The 16,762-nt window shown below is 36.1% G+C and overlaps 1 long non-coding RNA gene across 2 annotated transcripts in view; it reads right to left on the bottom strand.

Moving 5' to 3' along the window:
• Positions 1 to 16,762, bottom strand: part of LOC135444888 (uncharacterized) — a 98,758-nt gene that overhangs the window by 2,409 nt on the left and 79,587 nt on the right. The window contains exon 1 of one of the 2 annotated variants that reach the window (XR_010439334.1): positions 14,312 to 14,392. The exons of the other annotated variant lie outside the window; for it this stretch is intronic. This is a non-coding gene — a long non-coding RNA (uncharacterized LOC135444888). Of the gene's footprint in view, positions 1 to 14,311; positions 14,393 to 16,762 lie in introns of those variants that run through there. 2 annotated transcript variants of the gene reach the window in all.

Below are 16,762 nucleotides of genomic sequence, written 5' to 3' on the forward strand. Positions count from 1 at the left end.
TATTGGTTTTTGTTATATTCAGAAGACACTACAACATGATTGTAACCTCAATTATGTCGTCTAGGTCCATTCAGACTTTTTACTAACTCCATTTTGACTGACATGTTTGAATCATTCTGTAGGGTTTTTAAAAAAAAAAGTATTATGAAAAGCCTGCCTTATCACAACATATACTCAAAAAATTATCAACCAACTAAAATTCTTGCCTTTTATACCTAAGCATCAGTTCAGTTGAGAACTGTGGAATAGATTGTTTTATCCCTGTACAATTTCCCTCTTTCAATACAAATTGAATCAAGGTAAATCAGTTTCTCTACAGTAAACCTGAATGTTAAATAACTACAAAGCTCCGGTTTTTTGAAGGAAAAGGAATCCTCTTTAAAAAAAAGTTTGCTGGCGTTAGATGTTCTATTAAAAAGACCTGCATGGCCTACTTTACCTTTCCCCATACAAATTATTTTTTAAATTAAAGATCTCATACACTCTTCTGCATTTAATAGATACTACTATATTCAAAGAACTTTAAGGGTAGCAAGTTAAATAATAAAAAATGCTGGAAATTTTCTTCTACTTTACATACTAAATCAACGTCCCTCACTGTGGGAGCTGAACATCTTCCATACAAAATCAATTTCAATAGCAAAATCCTCACAGAGTTTATAGCATTTTCATACTTATCTGCTTTGACATCAGAATTTTGCCTGTTCATGATTCACTCAGCTGTGCTGTTTATGTGTGTTGCTGATACAATCTTTAATTAGGTAATTACCCAGTATTTTTCAACACAATGCACAAGATGACTAGCTCTCTCTTCATGAGCAAATAATAAATATTTCTTTTTATCTTCCTGTTTATTGTGTAGTTCTGACCCTATTTATTCCATAGTCTCTTCACTGAGCAGAAAAATATTTATTTCTCAATAGAATTCTTTGTGATATTGCTGTCACCACATAGGAGCTCAAAGGCAAATAATTCATCTTTGCAATAGCCTCAGCAGGTAAAACCTGTGGAGGATTAACACCTAGGGAACAATTGCTCTCTGGCAGTATCTGAAAGTTGTTTTCTCCTGGCCATTCCTCTGGCTCATGCTTTTTGACTTATACCAAAATCACAGAATGGGGAAACGGAAGTGAAGAAGTAGCATGCATCAAAGTCCCATTTAGTTTGGATGTCATGCCTCTGGAACTGGCAGCTTTTGGGGGTTCCACGGTTTAAACGTGGCCAGAGACCAAAGATCTGATAATTGCTGCACTTTTTTTTTTTTTTTTTTTCACAGATGTAGGAACAGACTTCTGTATCTTTTCCTGATTTCTCAGTAATTCACCAAAGAAGCTCAGCTGGATAACAGCTCACATTAAAAGGGAAAGAGAAAGATTGTGAAGAGACTCACTGGAGCCTGTCCAGATCTTTCTCTTGTAGTCAATAGCTCCAGGCCCTAGATTTTCACACAAAAGAAATATGACACAACAATCATCAGTGTTTGAAGCGAGAAAGACTTGTTCTCTGAAATCATATGCAATTTAAGGTAGTCATAGTAAAATAAAGATAAATGAAGATAAGTGCATGCCAAACTGAGCTCTGGAATATCAAAAGTGGAAGCTATGAGAAAAACTTTGATGCTGTTTAACTTTTTAAGCTGTTATGTTTGAAAATGTTAAATTGCTTATGAAATTTTAAGACAGAAAGTAATAAAAGAATTTTTAAAAGACATTTTAAGTATTTTTCCAATATACTCTGCTTACTGTGAAACAGATGAGGCACAAATAAGTGTGTATGTCATTCTTCATACTGTTGACATGACGAGCAGAATGCCCTGATAAAACATGTAGTGGGAATATACACTTTAGGAAGACAAATTTCTTGGGGTAATGTCCCAAATACTAGGCATTTCTTCATTACCCAGAGCAACTGGGGAAAATAGGTATTAATTAGATCTTCACAGAGAATTTCAATACCTTCTTGGCAATGAGTCTGAGGATTTGAAATGGACATGGAAAGAAGTTTGAAAACTCATACAATTTGTACTGTCTCCTATCACCCATGTTTCAAGTTGCTTTTTTAAGTTGGAAGTTTAAGCACAGAAATTTCAGTAGGTAAGTTTTTCATTTGTCCCATTTAAGTTTAGTGCTAGTTCTAAATGGTCAGCAAAAATTTTTATCCAGTTATCATCAATTTAAAGCCTGGGGGAAGTAAAATACCCACTAAAGAGGAATTTAGATCTTATTTTAGCAGCATCAGCCACTGTGACATTCTCCCAGTACGAAAAAATTAGTTTCCCACTTAAACACCAAGAAGTACATCTTATTGATTTTCCACAGCAGAAATAGAGGGAATTGAAGGTCTAGAAGGAAAATAAATGTTTCTATGACCATGTACACTGCACACAGTTCTTCCAGATTTTCAGACAATTGGCTTATATAGATCAGCATCTCCACAGCATGATAAACATGCAGCTTTCAGCTGTAGGGATAAATAGGAGTGAGTAGATGCAATGAAGCTGCACCTTATGCACAGGTTATCTTTAGTTTAGCAAGAAATCAACAAATTCTACATATGAATTCTTATGCCCTGAATCTACTTCGATGTGAAAACAAACCATTAGTACTCAGTTTTCTTTCTCTCTAGTCTCAAAACCTGACAGACTGAAGAAAATGAAAGACAGAAAATGTCAGCCTTTTTTCCCTTCCTTTTTCTTTTTCAATTTCTCTATAAAAGGGAAAAATGAAAGCCCAATAAATATAGCTGGGGGAATGATGCCTGAGTTGTTGCTACACTGCACATATTCTTATAGCCTTCTAAATCGTAAAATGTTAACAGCAAAACTAAATCTTGACATGTTGATGGCTAAAACCATACTGCAATATGGCACATCAATTGCCTGTTATGTTTTTGAGGACCAAAAAATATTCTCTTCTGTACCATTAACATAAATCAAACTGGTTAAATCACTTGAATACTCCAGGTACCTTTTTTTTCCCCTCATATGGCACAATGGTTGATGTCAGTGCTAGTGGCAGAGCGGGGAGAAGAAGAGGGGGAAGGGAAATCAGATAGACTGTAGATTTGCAGAAGGCTTCGGTACACAAATCAAGCTCAATAAGCTTGTCAGATGAACATTTCACATTAAACAAAATAATAACCTGTCATATGATTTTAAACAGCTTCTTTTCTCTCTTTTTTTTTTTCTTTTTATTTCCTGCCAGGTTTCAGAAGAGCAATGCAGAGCTGTAGGTATAGTATCACAGCTGCATTTCTCAGAGCAAATATTTGAAAGGCTTCATACGCTTGGTTCTTGCCAGATGTTGATTCTGACAGGAGATAAAATACCAGGATTTTCCAAAACTTCAGCCAGGGTGAATAACGGCCATAACAACAACAAAACTAAAATCTCTAGTTCTGCAGAACTGCAAAATTACTGTGTACAAGGAACATTTGAGTAAGGAGACAGGTATCAATCAAAATAAAATAAATAGAGAAAACACAACTCTTTTGGAATTTGACTATTTTGAAAGTTTAGAGGGCTAACTCTCATTCCTTAACTAACCAAGTTAGGACCTCAGCATCCTCTCTGCTAACCACCAGTAACTGATTTCTCTAAAGCAGCTCCATACAACCTCTAATAAATATTTATTTCTCTAATGATGGCAAAGGTCATCCTGGAATTCCTCTACTTGGAGAAGGAATGGAGCTCAAAAAATCTGAGTGTTCACTCAAGGTAATCTGTCTATGAAGTAGTTTTTCATGAGAAATTCTGTTTCATGAGCTACCTCAATTTCAGATCACTAAAACTGTAATTAATGGTAATGGAGTGACTAGACCTCATTTGCCTGATGAGTGCACATACCACCTGATGCCCGCTCTTATAGTGGGGTTTGCTGCTGTGTTCAAACACGATTATACATGGGTTAACAGCTGAGAGACCTGGGTTCATTTCTGATGATGTTTATATAATCTTGACTTTTGGTTTAGACTCTGTGCCTCAGCCTTCCTGGCTTTAAAGGTGAAAATCAAATGTAGAATATGCAAATCATTTCAGGTTTTGTGCATAGGGGAGTCCAAGCTGTAAGTACAGAGCATTAGCCAATTCATCCTACAGTGTAATTAGGTTGCTTGTAACTAATTCTCTTTGTATTTGTATATGATGTATTACAAAACTGTTATTAAGGACCATATTTCTGAATGCCTTTAAGAAATTAGGTTCTGGTTCTGTTCATACTGAATTTGACAGCAAATTTTCCATTAAATTCATTGGTTCAGGATCACAGCTTAATGACCATAATTCTGTGAGTCTGCTCGTGGTATAACAAAGAGTTTTCATTATACTATATTCTTTGTTCATTGCAACATTCAGGATATAGTCAATATATCATTAAAGGAAACTCATTAAATGTGCAACTACATTCAGAGTAACTCAGATTAAGATTTCAGTATAAAAGATACTGTAACAGAAAGAGTGGATATTTGTAAATGAAAGAGAACTAAGATACAGAGTTATTTGTTTTGAAAGAGCACCTCAAGTCCTCAATCTCTCTTTTCTATAAATTGCATTCATAATTGACAGCTCATTAACAACTCATTATGGATACTGAACATTGCACAAACAAAGACAGTGCAGCAAAGGAGACAAAAAATGAATTCATGAAAGGGAAAACAGGAAGATATTTTTCAATTGAAGAGTATGGCTTCATTAATGGCATTTTGGGTTCTTTTTTTCCTTCATTTCAATCACTACAAACAGATCTCTTGATAACTACCACTTCTCAGTACCTTAGGAAAAAATGTGTGTGCTATAGGTAGATAATGGACCAGCTATATAACCATGCAGTGCCTGTTTCTTAGAAACTACAAATTAGTAAAATTTTACTAAGTTGGACATAAAGTAATTAGAAATTCAGTAGCTTTCTGTACCATAAGTGAAATGAGCCCAGTAGCCTTCATAGTGCAGCCTAGGAAATATTACTTCTTTTTTACACTGTCAGTCCTGAGAAAGTTACAGTGACACTCAACACATTTACATTTGACCTGAATCTTTATGCAGCCACCTATCATATGCATTTTAATTATTCTATTTCACAGGAAAAGTAGTACCAATGGAAAAATATTATTTTTCAAGTCCACAAGATCACACATAGACAGATAGCTTCAGGGAAGAAGGGTAATACATTTCCCTAAATTTAAGTATCACTTTAAGGTACTGCATATATATTGCCAGCTTCAGATTACACAATTTCCACAATCATTTATCAGTACAATGGGATAAATTACTCCTGTAAGCCCAGAAAAGCAGTATTTCAGATTATTTAAATAATATCTAAGAAGAATGAGTGAAGGAGTCAAAATAAACACCTTTAAAAAAATTAAGGAATTAGCACAGAATACATTGTGCTGGAAAAAGGTTAAATTCCCATCTACAGGCAAAGAAATGGGAAATTTATAAGAATTATGCATTTTCAGTGTCATAGAGATTACTTTTTATTTCATTACAATTTATTACAAGATTTATTAAGAAAAGATAGGAGCTGATAAATTTCTTTTTTTTTCATCCCCTCAAGGGAAAGCCCAAAGCCTGATTTGTTTACAGTCTGCCTGTGCAGCTTCTGTCTGTACAGGGCTATGCAGGAAGTACTTATGGAAAACATTTTGGGAGCATTCATAAATGGCAAACTTGAGTGTATCTCAGTTTTCCTATGTGAATTTCTGAATGGATTGATCTTAGCTGAAAGAAGATTCTCCCAGGTTTGAAGAACTTGCTTGATTTTCCTCGTGTCAGGTCTAGCTCTATGCTGACTGCAGCAAGGAGCAAAAAAGTCATAACTGAATATTTTCATGCCAAAACTGGAAAGATTAATTTTCAGGCTTCTAAAAAGCTCTTTTTCAGAGGAAAAGATGTAATGTGCCTTCCCTAAAGCATGTGCCAAGACTGATCAAAAAGGACCTTAAGATCATTGTTTCCAACATTCATAAGAAAGACAAGTGAAAAGATCTTTCCACATGGCTATCTGTTGAAATCCATATAATTTCAAGAATGAAATGTTTGTGGAAATGTGAATATTGTTTCATACAGAGGCTTTGAGACCTCACAGACAAGAAGGAAGACCTTGCTTTGTATTTTAGCAATCTTATATCAATGAATTGTGCATGTAGTGACAAAATTGACATAGATTAACATCGTTGGAGACAGAGAGCCTCAGAACTACAAGACTGCAAGATGAGCTATGGGTGATGGCATCTTTATTTCATGTATTTAAGATTGTGTAATAACATTATTTATCATTTTTCAGAAGTGTGACTGGCACTCAGACAATGGGAGTTAGACAGCCAGCACCACAGAAAATGTCCTCTGGTGAGGACTCAAGCTCCTTTGTGAAGGCTTCAAAGCAATTAATGGCTGTACATTCACATATACCCGCTACAACAAAACTTACTACTTGGCAGTCCCATGTCATAGCATTAATGTGTAGGGAATCACAGGTGGAAAACTGTTGAACACCATATACATCATGAATTTGCTGTTGGTAGGATGAACGTGAACAAACATTTTTAAAAATGCAGGAAAGAAAAAAGGATAACTGTATGCACAATGCTTTAACTTAATTTACGTTAATTAAGTTTGGTTATCACATTCTAATAAATGTGAAAATGCAGAACATCAGTGAGAACTAAGTCTTTGAGGACTATCCCAGTCTAGCCATATAATGAACTATAAAATTTTAAATTTTTCCCTGATAAGGTTCCCAATAGTAGATATTTTTGAAAATATGTTTTCAAAATAATAATCAATCAATAAGGATTTGTAACTTCAATTGAATATCATAAAACACTGGATCATGTCAAAGGCCATGAAAATGTGTGCATTTGTTGCAGAAATGCTTATTGGTGAAATTTTCTCACAAGTGCAACAGCAAAAGGAGGGTTTGATGATTCCTAATAAATGAGAAAATTCATTTTCTTTATTCAAACACCCTAAAATTCCCCTGCTCACTCTGAAAACACTTTGCAAGCAGATTGATATGCAGACATTCATGGTTTTTTTCTAGCAAAAATTAGGTTAGTACTTCTGTCCTAAATTGATATCTCAGTGATAACAACAGCTAATAACTCATTCTTACATATGCATTCCAGGCTGAAGTTCAGAAAAACAATTTCAGTCTAAAATCAACATTGGTCTTTTATCAATGTTTTTTAAAGATTTTCTTTTTTTCTTTTTTTTTGGGGGGGGGCAGGTTTTTTGCTGATACCTTCTGCAATGTACATGAACTCAACAGGGGAAGAAAAAGAAACCTAGGTACTTTGTATTCTGAAAGGAAATTACCCATTTTTCCTCCCCATTTCCAAGGACTTTTTAGTAGGGAATACCCAAGAAAAATACTTTTTGATCAGTGGTAAAGTAGGTATCTCTGCAAAGTCTTTATATTTAGTAGTTTTTTTTTGAAAGACAGGTTATTGAGAATCATGTAGTTGTTACCAATTGACATTAAGCAGCCTTTTTATAGACTGGGTCAGGTTAATTATTCCTTCTGGCTTTAGAAATCTAATCAACTCAGGAATAAGGGGTACATTTTAAATATGTATTCTAGTTTGTTATTTTTGTGGTCATTCTGTGTTACAGTACAAACTGAAATTCCTTAATATTTTGCACAGGTTGTGGACCTTGAGAGACCAAAACATCAGAATTTCGACCCCTAATTGTCACACAGTTTTGTAGTGGCTAATTTGTACCAGTATAAAGCTCACAGTACTTTACAGGGGAAAAAAGAAAATATTATCCAGATATTTCTCCTAGGTTCTCTTTAAATACTGAGCAACTTCTGATTTCACAGAAAAGCCAACTTCTGATTCAGTTGCATTCAGTTCAATAATGTGTCTCTAGGTTTAAAACTCTATTCTGAACTCTTCAATCAATGGAATCCTATTATGTCAGAAATTTAAGAAAAGTTTAGATTATACATGGTGTATCATAAAGCAAGTTGTGACATATTTCATGGGGAAATTTTTGTGACAGAGGGAGAATGTCCAATCAGAGGGAGCATCTCCAAAGCACACCACACTGTGTCCAACCAGAAATTTTGTAAATTAGCACAGTGTAGCTCTATCATCATAACTGCATCAAGACACAAAGTATCACACTACAGCTTATTTCAGAAGAAGATTTTTAAATTATGATCTGCTTTACCCCAAGAAATAGACAATTAGTTTATAAACTCTAGAAATGTGATATGAAACTAAGTCACTGATGTATCAAAACCTATAAGGAAATATGACACTATGCACCAGAGTGTGAAGCTGTGATTACTTTCTACAGCTATGCTCTTAGATCAAACTGAAAGTAAATAATTCACTGATGACTGTTAAAATACCTTATCAAATTTACTAGCACAGCTGGACAGATATATGGAGCAGGCAAGTGGGAATGAAAAAGAAGAGGAAAAAAAAACTGCTCAAAATATTTTAAGGGTTCAAATCATTTAATATCAAGAAATAATGCTTCAAAATTCAGGAAAAATAAAGACCTTCACTTTCCCCACCCTTGAGGGAGGAAGAGGCTTTGCCCCCTCAGTTTTGCATCCCACAAAAGGGACATATCCATTCAGCTGACTTTAAGTCACAAGCCCTACATTCTGACAGGATCTGTCCATATAGACAGATTTTCCTTCTCTGAGTAGTGTTACTTTGAAGTCCACCTGTCCCACAAGTCCTTGTAAACAATTGTGCACTTTATCACCCTACAGAAAGATGCAGTTTTTTAATTAACCCTACTTCCACAACCAGAAAACTATGTTCCTTCAAGGGCTGAAATGATCTAATGGATCATCCCTTCTCTATCTTGAAGTACCACAAAGAGAACAGTGGAATTGTCAAAGGCATCCATTGAAAAATACAATTGAAAGAGATAGGAGAAAGAAAGCAGAAAAGTCAACATGCATCCATTTTGATCCCAACAGTGGAAATAACTGCACAGAAAACTGCTCAAATTTTATTTATCCTGTATATCTCTTCATTCCCACAAAGACACCACAAAAAGATGTGATAACTTAAAAATATCTTGATTTTTAATTTTTTGTGTGCTTTAACCAGTTATTTCTTTATTTGGTAAGGAGGAATCAGAATTCTTGTTGCATTCATACTGGCAAATAAAAATGGAGAATTATTTCCCTCCAAGATGGAGAATTTCTATTAAAATTTTTAAGGAAATTAATTTTGATCATCAGCCTATACAATGACTGAAAAGCTTAACAAAATTATTTTTCTAAATTTGTGGAGGGCTCTGTTCTCTGATAGCAGAATTATTACAGTTTGACTACTACATTGCAATGACAAAGTTAATGATCTTTACAGGAATACAGTAACAGAGAAGCAATTGATTAAATTTTTTTAAAGCATTTAGAATAGTTAGAGGATTTCCCCAGGATCCATTTCATTTAACTTGAAGAAAACAACTCTTCAGGATAGAAACAAGTACCTGTACCAGGAGTTTGGCAGAAGCCAGTGTTCTCAGGAAGATAAAGGTCTTGAGCAAACCCCATCTGCCATATGGAGCCTTCTACACAAGACTTGAGAAACCTGCATTCCAGCAAGAGTGGCCACAGCACAGCCATATACACACAACACTGTAAGGGAATGTGAGGGAATATCCTGTTCCAGGATTCCAGATATGCTAGATATGCTCTGCCAGGCATATCAGGCATTAAGAAAGGGTAACAAACTCTGTCAAGAGAACTTGGAGAGTTTTGCTGCAGTAGATGTAAGGAGACACCATATACAGAAGGGGTGAACCTCTCCACAGCTGGTTATCCTGCACAGCACAGCATGGCTGTCCAGCTGGTGTCTGCCCAGTAAAGTTCCCATCCCTTGAAAGCACATTAATATTGGCTTGCCATCTGTATTTCTCTTCCTACCTTCTGCCTTATTCTACTTAATGTTCTGTCTTACTAGGACTTAGAAAGAGCCTTGCTCCACCTAGGGCAGAACAAGACCTCCAGAGTTCCAAAATAAGGTTATAAAACCCAAACTCAGCAAACTAACAGCCAGTTCTCAAACACTTGTGATAAGCCTCCAAGTCCAGAAGAAGACATTCAGGAAAATTTTTCTGACCTTTCTGGGCAGCCAAGAAAGCACAAGAGTTGACTACAGGATGGTCTTTTGGGAAAGACTGTGACTAAATGTTGAGCTAGAAAGGGAAGGAAAAAGAGTAGTCCGGGGTTCATTATTTCAATTTGTGACATAAGCAAAATGAGGGATAGGAGACAGGTGACTTCCCAAATTCTCTGTCACTGCAGCTAAGGGACAAAAAAAAGACCCACCACAAAAAAAAAAAAAAAAAAACAGCCCTATCTCAGGTTTATCTCAGGTATCTATGCAATTTAAGCACTGCACAGAAAATATCCTCTTTCACTGCTTAACTTCATCACAGTGTCACACTGTGACGGAGATGTACCACAAGGACAAATTAAGAATGAGGTATGCAAACAAAATGCTTTTTTGGCTATTCTAAACTAGTTCTAGAATGGAAAAGGGCAAGGATAACATAATCTATCATTAGTAGAGCCTGAAGTTATTAAAAAAAAAAAAAAAAAGTTGAAGGGGAAGAAAAACTGAATTTTCCAACTAGTTATTTGACTTTGGATTTTTTTTAATTACACAAAATTAGGTTAACTGAAAAAAAAACCCAAACAAATAAACAAACAAACAGAAAATAAAGATAAAAAAGCTACTGGATTGATTCTGTCTAGTCCAGCAGGAGAAAGATGAGATTACACAAAACCCAGGACCAACCATGGGGTTTCTCTGTATGAGGAAAAATTAAATAAGCAGTTACGTAGATCAGTGATAAAGAAAGAGTAGAAACACATTGTGACCCAGGACTTCAAAGCTTTAAGTTGAAAGGTATTAGATGCCTCACTTCTATTTAAAGCAAGGTCAAGTGATGAAACACTTGAAGAATTTTATCTGGAAAGTCCAAAAGGAAGGCTACCTGTACTTTAGGCGATAACAGGTACATTTACTCTGAATGCAGTCCTAGTTATGGGTCTAAATAATGATTCAGCTTCTCAAATCAGGACTAAATCAGCAATTTCCATGCTGTAGGACTGTTAGTTGCTTGTTTGCTACAGACAGATACAATAGATGTTTTTCAGTTCATGCACTGTCCTTTGAGATGAACATGGGACAAAGGTTTTGCTGGGGCCTAACTTTCCTAATGTTCTTTTCTTACATATCTTATTATATGCTTTAAAAGAGTTCCAATGACAGATTTTGCATTTAGTTGCAAATTTTTAGAGTATGAAGTTTCAAGACCCTTATTCTAAAATATCATTTATATTTTGAAAAATGCCTTTTGCTCCCTGACAGAAAGTTTCAGGAAGTCAGAGATAGATGATGAGCAGCACATCTCCACAGCCTTCCAAAACAGCTGGCTTTGTCTGGGAGCTGACATCAGGTCGCAACTTGGACCTATCCCAGGTGTCACTGATCGTTCTAGAGCAATGTCCACATTTTTCTTTACTGACAAAACCATCAACACCAGTGAAATGCCTGGAAGAAGATGCTCTAGTCCTATGCTCATACTAAACTAGATGCATAATAAAATATATCATTATAGCTCTTTTAATTCAGTGAAGGATTAGCCTAGAAATATCTGCATGTACATCCATGTGAGTTTGTCTTGAGCTGTTTCCACATCCAGTGACTCTTGGGTTTGGTAGCTGAAGATTCAGCCAAACCTGACTGAGGAATGGAAAAAGATAATATTTCAGTAAATTAAGAGCACCAGAAGGAGGTATTCCATTATCAAGTCATGCAATAGTGGAGATTCTGACAATATATATATATATATATATATATTTCCACACATAGCCTTTAAAAAAAGCTTCAGCAGCAAGAACTTCTGTTAGAGATCCCACCATATGGAACTTGAAAACAAAAGAATGAACACAAAATATATCTGTAGAATTAATTTTATAGATTTGTCACTCCCAGGACTACTTACTTCTTTTGCTACTACATGGCATGATTTGTACTTCAAGGTCTGTGGGCCTTCCTCTCTGTAAAGGTGGTAAGACATTAATTCTAGACAAACCATAGAATATTCCCTTTGTGAGGCAGTTAAATATTTTTTGAGATTAAACATTAATCATGAACTCTGACGCTTACTTCAGTGGAAAAATAGTTTTCCTGTTTCTTACATCCCACTTCCTCCCTTCAAAGGACAGAAAAATCTGCTATCTGGTATATCACTCCTAAAGTAAGACATACACTGATGAATCTGCAATAACATTAAATATAATTTCTATCCCTGTGCATTCCAGTTTAAACATTTACTTACAGGTCATTTATCAAGAAAAGAACAAGAGTCCATTTCCAGGTTCAGTGAAACAGACTATATCACCCAAAGTTAGCAAAATAAGATCAAATCTTCATTCTTTAATGAATTCTTTAATAGTCAAAAAGAAAGTCCCTTTGGACTACAAATACAAAAGTAACACTGGGGTGAAGAGCTTGCCTTTTCATTCACATACTGTCTATGGCCTTCTAGCAGTCAAAAAATAACACAAATTTTAAAGCAAACTGAAACCAGTTTTTCTTTTAGGTTTTGTAGTGGCTCATATATGTCAATGAGGACTCAACATTCTTCCTCTTTGTTGACACACACAGAAAATAAGAGTCCCCTACTTGTCATTTTGAACATCTATCTTGAATCATTAAAAAGGGCGATTTGAAACTTTCCTGGGCCACACCACCCACCCCTGCCTGCAGGGCAGGTCTCTGATTTCAGGAGCATTCCATTCACCAGGAACATGCAATCAGTACTGCCTACCAGGTGTTTACAAGTCATGCTTAAAAAAAGAATGCAAGGAAGGCAATATCCTTAAATAAATATAAATATTTAATCTTTTAAGGCCACTCGACAGTTCTTCAAATATTTTTAAACCATATGAGCAAAAGTCCAGCTATTCAGAACAAAACTACATACACTAACATATCTCCCAAATATTCCTTTTTAAGCACTGAACTGAGATGTGCTAGTTCTGGATCATTTGTTGAGCACATCAACTGTTGGCAGGAAACCAAAGATGATAGCATTTTACACATTTTTAAGTAAATGTTTGTTCTTTTTTAGTTTGCTTAAATTAGAGGAAAGGATTTCCAGTAGAGAATTTTCTGCTTTATTAAACTGAAAGAATTATAAGATTAGTTGCAACTACAGATAAACTGTACTGAAGTGCCTTTTCATACCTCTCAAGCATACTTTCCTGAGAAGAGGTTTGTTACCTTCAACTTTTTGTGGATAGAGCCATATGGTCCTACCACTCTCAGACTGGAAATCCTGGCGGCAATCTCTCATTTACTACTCATGTTCAACTGACAGACCCAACTGTGTTTGTCATCAATATGCCTTTTCTTCCAAGAGCCTACAACAGCAGATGAATTGAAGTGACCCCTAGCCAGCTTCTCCAAAACAAAGCATTATTCACTCAAACACACAGAAAAGGGCTTAGGCTTAAGCAAACAAAAGACCTTTAACTCAGCTTTCATCTTTCAGTCCCAGCCTCAGTAAATTCAGCTTTTTCCTGCTACTTCCACCTTCAGGTTAGGTGGGAGTAGGTGAGACTGTTTGTTTTGTTCCAGCTTCCTTGAGTGTTCCCTGGAGTCAGCACCATGTCCCCTGTGTGCAGCTGCTGACAGCCCCACTCCACCTCCCTTCTTCCCTTGAACCAGCATCTGAAAAGTTTTAAAACTTTTGGGCCTAAAAAGGGCAAACTTTCTGACCAATTTGATTCCTGGCAGAGGCCATTTCCTATTCAGAATTTTTCTGTTAGTTTCCAAGAGAACTTCAGACAATTTCCTCAGAATCTATCATTATTTTCCTTCATGTGGTTTTCCCTTTGCAGTCAGGAAAGACAGTAACAATTAAGGAAACAGAGATGTATAAGGTATTTGCTAAAAATATGCCTAAGCTCACAAAACTTCCAAAACAGTAGAAAGAGACTTTAGTGGAGGTGACAGCCTCATAGCCTGTGACAGTGTCAGGGTTTAACTAACTGGTCACAAGAAAATAGAATTTCTTTTTCTTCACTATCTTAAAATGTATCTGTTTATTAGGTGGTTTGACATACTGTAATTTTTGATTAACCCTGAAACATGTGTTCTGTGAATTCAGTAGTAATAGCTGTGACTAATAGATTTTAAGTGACTTTTCTATAAAACACAGAGTAAATTGTTTGTTAAACTAGGTGGAGCCAAACTACTTTTGAGATACATAGTACCTTGACATTCTCTGGCACAAAAAGAGGTGGAATTCGTTCCTACTTACCAACATCTCTGAGCTGCAGCTGCTCAGAACACCTCTTCACTCTCCTCTACACTGTGTTACATGTAATGGGCTTCACCTGCTAAATCTGGAGGAGTATCCAAACAGAAGTACCAAGATTCTCATGTGGGCACTGTTTTACAATATGCTGCAGAAGGTACTTAGAAATTGAATATGGATAATGAAGTGGATGATGAATAAGCCTACTGATTGTAGTATGAGCCACTTTGCACCCAGCATTTCTTACTCTATTCAGTGCCATAAGGGCAGGTGGCTTGGCATTGCAAGCTTTGATATTACTGCATTACTGGTTTTTTCTATTCAGACATGAAGTGAGGACATTGTTATCTTCCAAAATCTAAAATACTGTCCCTTTCTGTATATTTGCTGGCCTGTTAATGCTATATTGAAATATTTCACAGTCAGCAGAGGACTAGAACTGTCCAGTTATGCAAGCCTTCCATCTCCTTGGTTTTGTGAATTTATACCAGCAACACGATGAGTTTGGTTGCTTTAAAGCGAGCTGAGTGGGCAGTAAACTTTTAGAAAATGTACATCGTTTGAAAAATTTGAAAAGCAGCTAATATTTGTAACTGCAGTTACTTTCATCATATTTACTAAACTCTATTGTGAAATATGTTCAAACTCGAATTTCAAGAAGCAAATTTTTTTGCTATGTACTGTTTGATTATCACAAGCCAGTATCCTTTGTGGGCTTTCTCCCACTCTAGAAGCACTTTCAGATACTAAAGAGAACAGTTTTGGGGAATATGCTCCTCTAGTGGGCTTCCTGGGAGGAGCCCTCATGATTGAGATCCCTTCCACACATCCAATGAGAGAAGAGGGCAGAGCCGCATAAGGCACCCCTGCAAGCACCAGATCAGGCTGAGAAGGAATCTTGTTTGCAGGTATTCAGTCAGGTATCTGGCTTCCTTAAAGAGAGATAGTCCTTCCAAAACTCCCACCAGAGACTGATACATTGAAAGCTGCTCATATTCAATGAGCACTTTATATCTGTCCTCCTGTGTAGTGTTTTGGTGCAACCTGCAGATACGACTGGTGTCAACATACAGAGCACTGTCCTTGTGAAGTGCTGCACGATAATATCAGACTCCCCAGTAATGTTTCTGAATGAAAGTGACCACAGTGTGCATTTTACACTATTTGGGCAGCTTTGGTGTTGGATTTGGCTTATTTTGTTCTATCATTATCTATTAAACATAATGGCCCCTGATGTTTGGTGTTCAGTGAGAGGAAGGAAAAGCATTCTACTGGTTTATATTTGTTAATTGGACTTCATAATGGATATACATTAGCTGTATAATGGTAAAATTATGTAAAAAAAAAAAATTCCTAGCACTGCAGTTTAATTTCCAGATACTTGCACTGTAGGCTAAACTAATTTGTGCATTTGATGTAAAGTTTTTCAAAACCCATATGTAGTATTTGTGTGTATTCCTAACCAAACAGTCTTTGCCAGGAGAAACAGACAGCTTAAACTGTGAAGACAAAACTTATTCCTATGGTTAAATAAGATATTATTGGTCTTATTATACAATGCACACCAATTATTAGTATGCAGCATCACAATGCAATAAGTACTGTGAAGGCCATAGCACCCATGTTAAACCTGGTTGACACAGTTTGAATAAAGCAAACAAACAAAAAATGCACAACAACAAATAAAAAACCCACTACATTTCTCTTAGAGTTAGGATGTGTACTTTCAAAGTGCTTTGAAATAGCATGGTGTCATAAACATTATAAGTTTATGAGTTTATTGATACTAAGAAAGTTCACAACAGTTTGTTCAAACCTTTTCCTGAGATTCTTACTTTCTAACCATGCAGTTTCCTTAAACATCTTGACTTAGAGCTTACCTGATCTGATCCTGAGCTTACCATTAAACTCAACCGTGTCAGGGCCCATTTGTTGGCCCTGAGGACAATGGTATATTCTGGCTCCTTTAATTCTGTAGCTTACTAGCAGGAATGGTCCATGTTCTCTGCTAATGCCCTACACTGTCCCTAGAAGTTACATGAGAGAGTACAAGTTGGCTGCCCTCAGAAACCCGAGGGTTTTATTTAACAATATCTCTGTGCAGAATATTTTCTGCCTTTGCCTGGACGCAAATTTTAATTCCTTTCAGTGTAACAGAATAAGCCTAGCCTTAAAGTTTTGGGATTTGTTTTGCTGATGATTGCACATTTAACCCAATCTCTTGTTCTTAAATAGGGAAAATATGTTTGTTAGATGTTTTCCTTTATGAAAGCTGTGAGTTTGGTGTAATAGCTGATCTGCACGAAGACCTTTTGGTATATTGCAAGCATTAGATTCCTCAGCTATCCACATTGATTAGCTTGAGGGCACACTGATGCCTTCCATATAGAGTGAGTGGAAACATTTAAAATACAATCCCTCTCCTGGGGAATTTGCCAGTGCTTGAGCTGTGCA

This window comes from Zonotrichia leucophrys, chromosome 3 (assembly GCF_028769735.1).
Source record: "Zonotrichia leucophrys gambelii isolate GWCS_2022_RI chromosome 3, RI_Zleu_2.0, whole genome shotgun sequence".
Taxonomy (NCBI): domain Eukaryota; kingdom Metazoa; phylum Chordata; class Aves; order Passeriformes; family Passerellidae; genus Zonotrichia; species Zonotrichia leucophrys.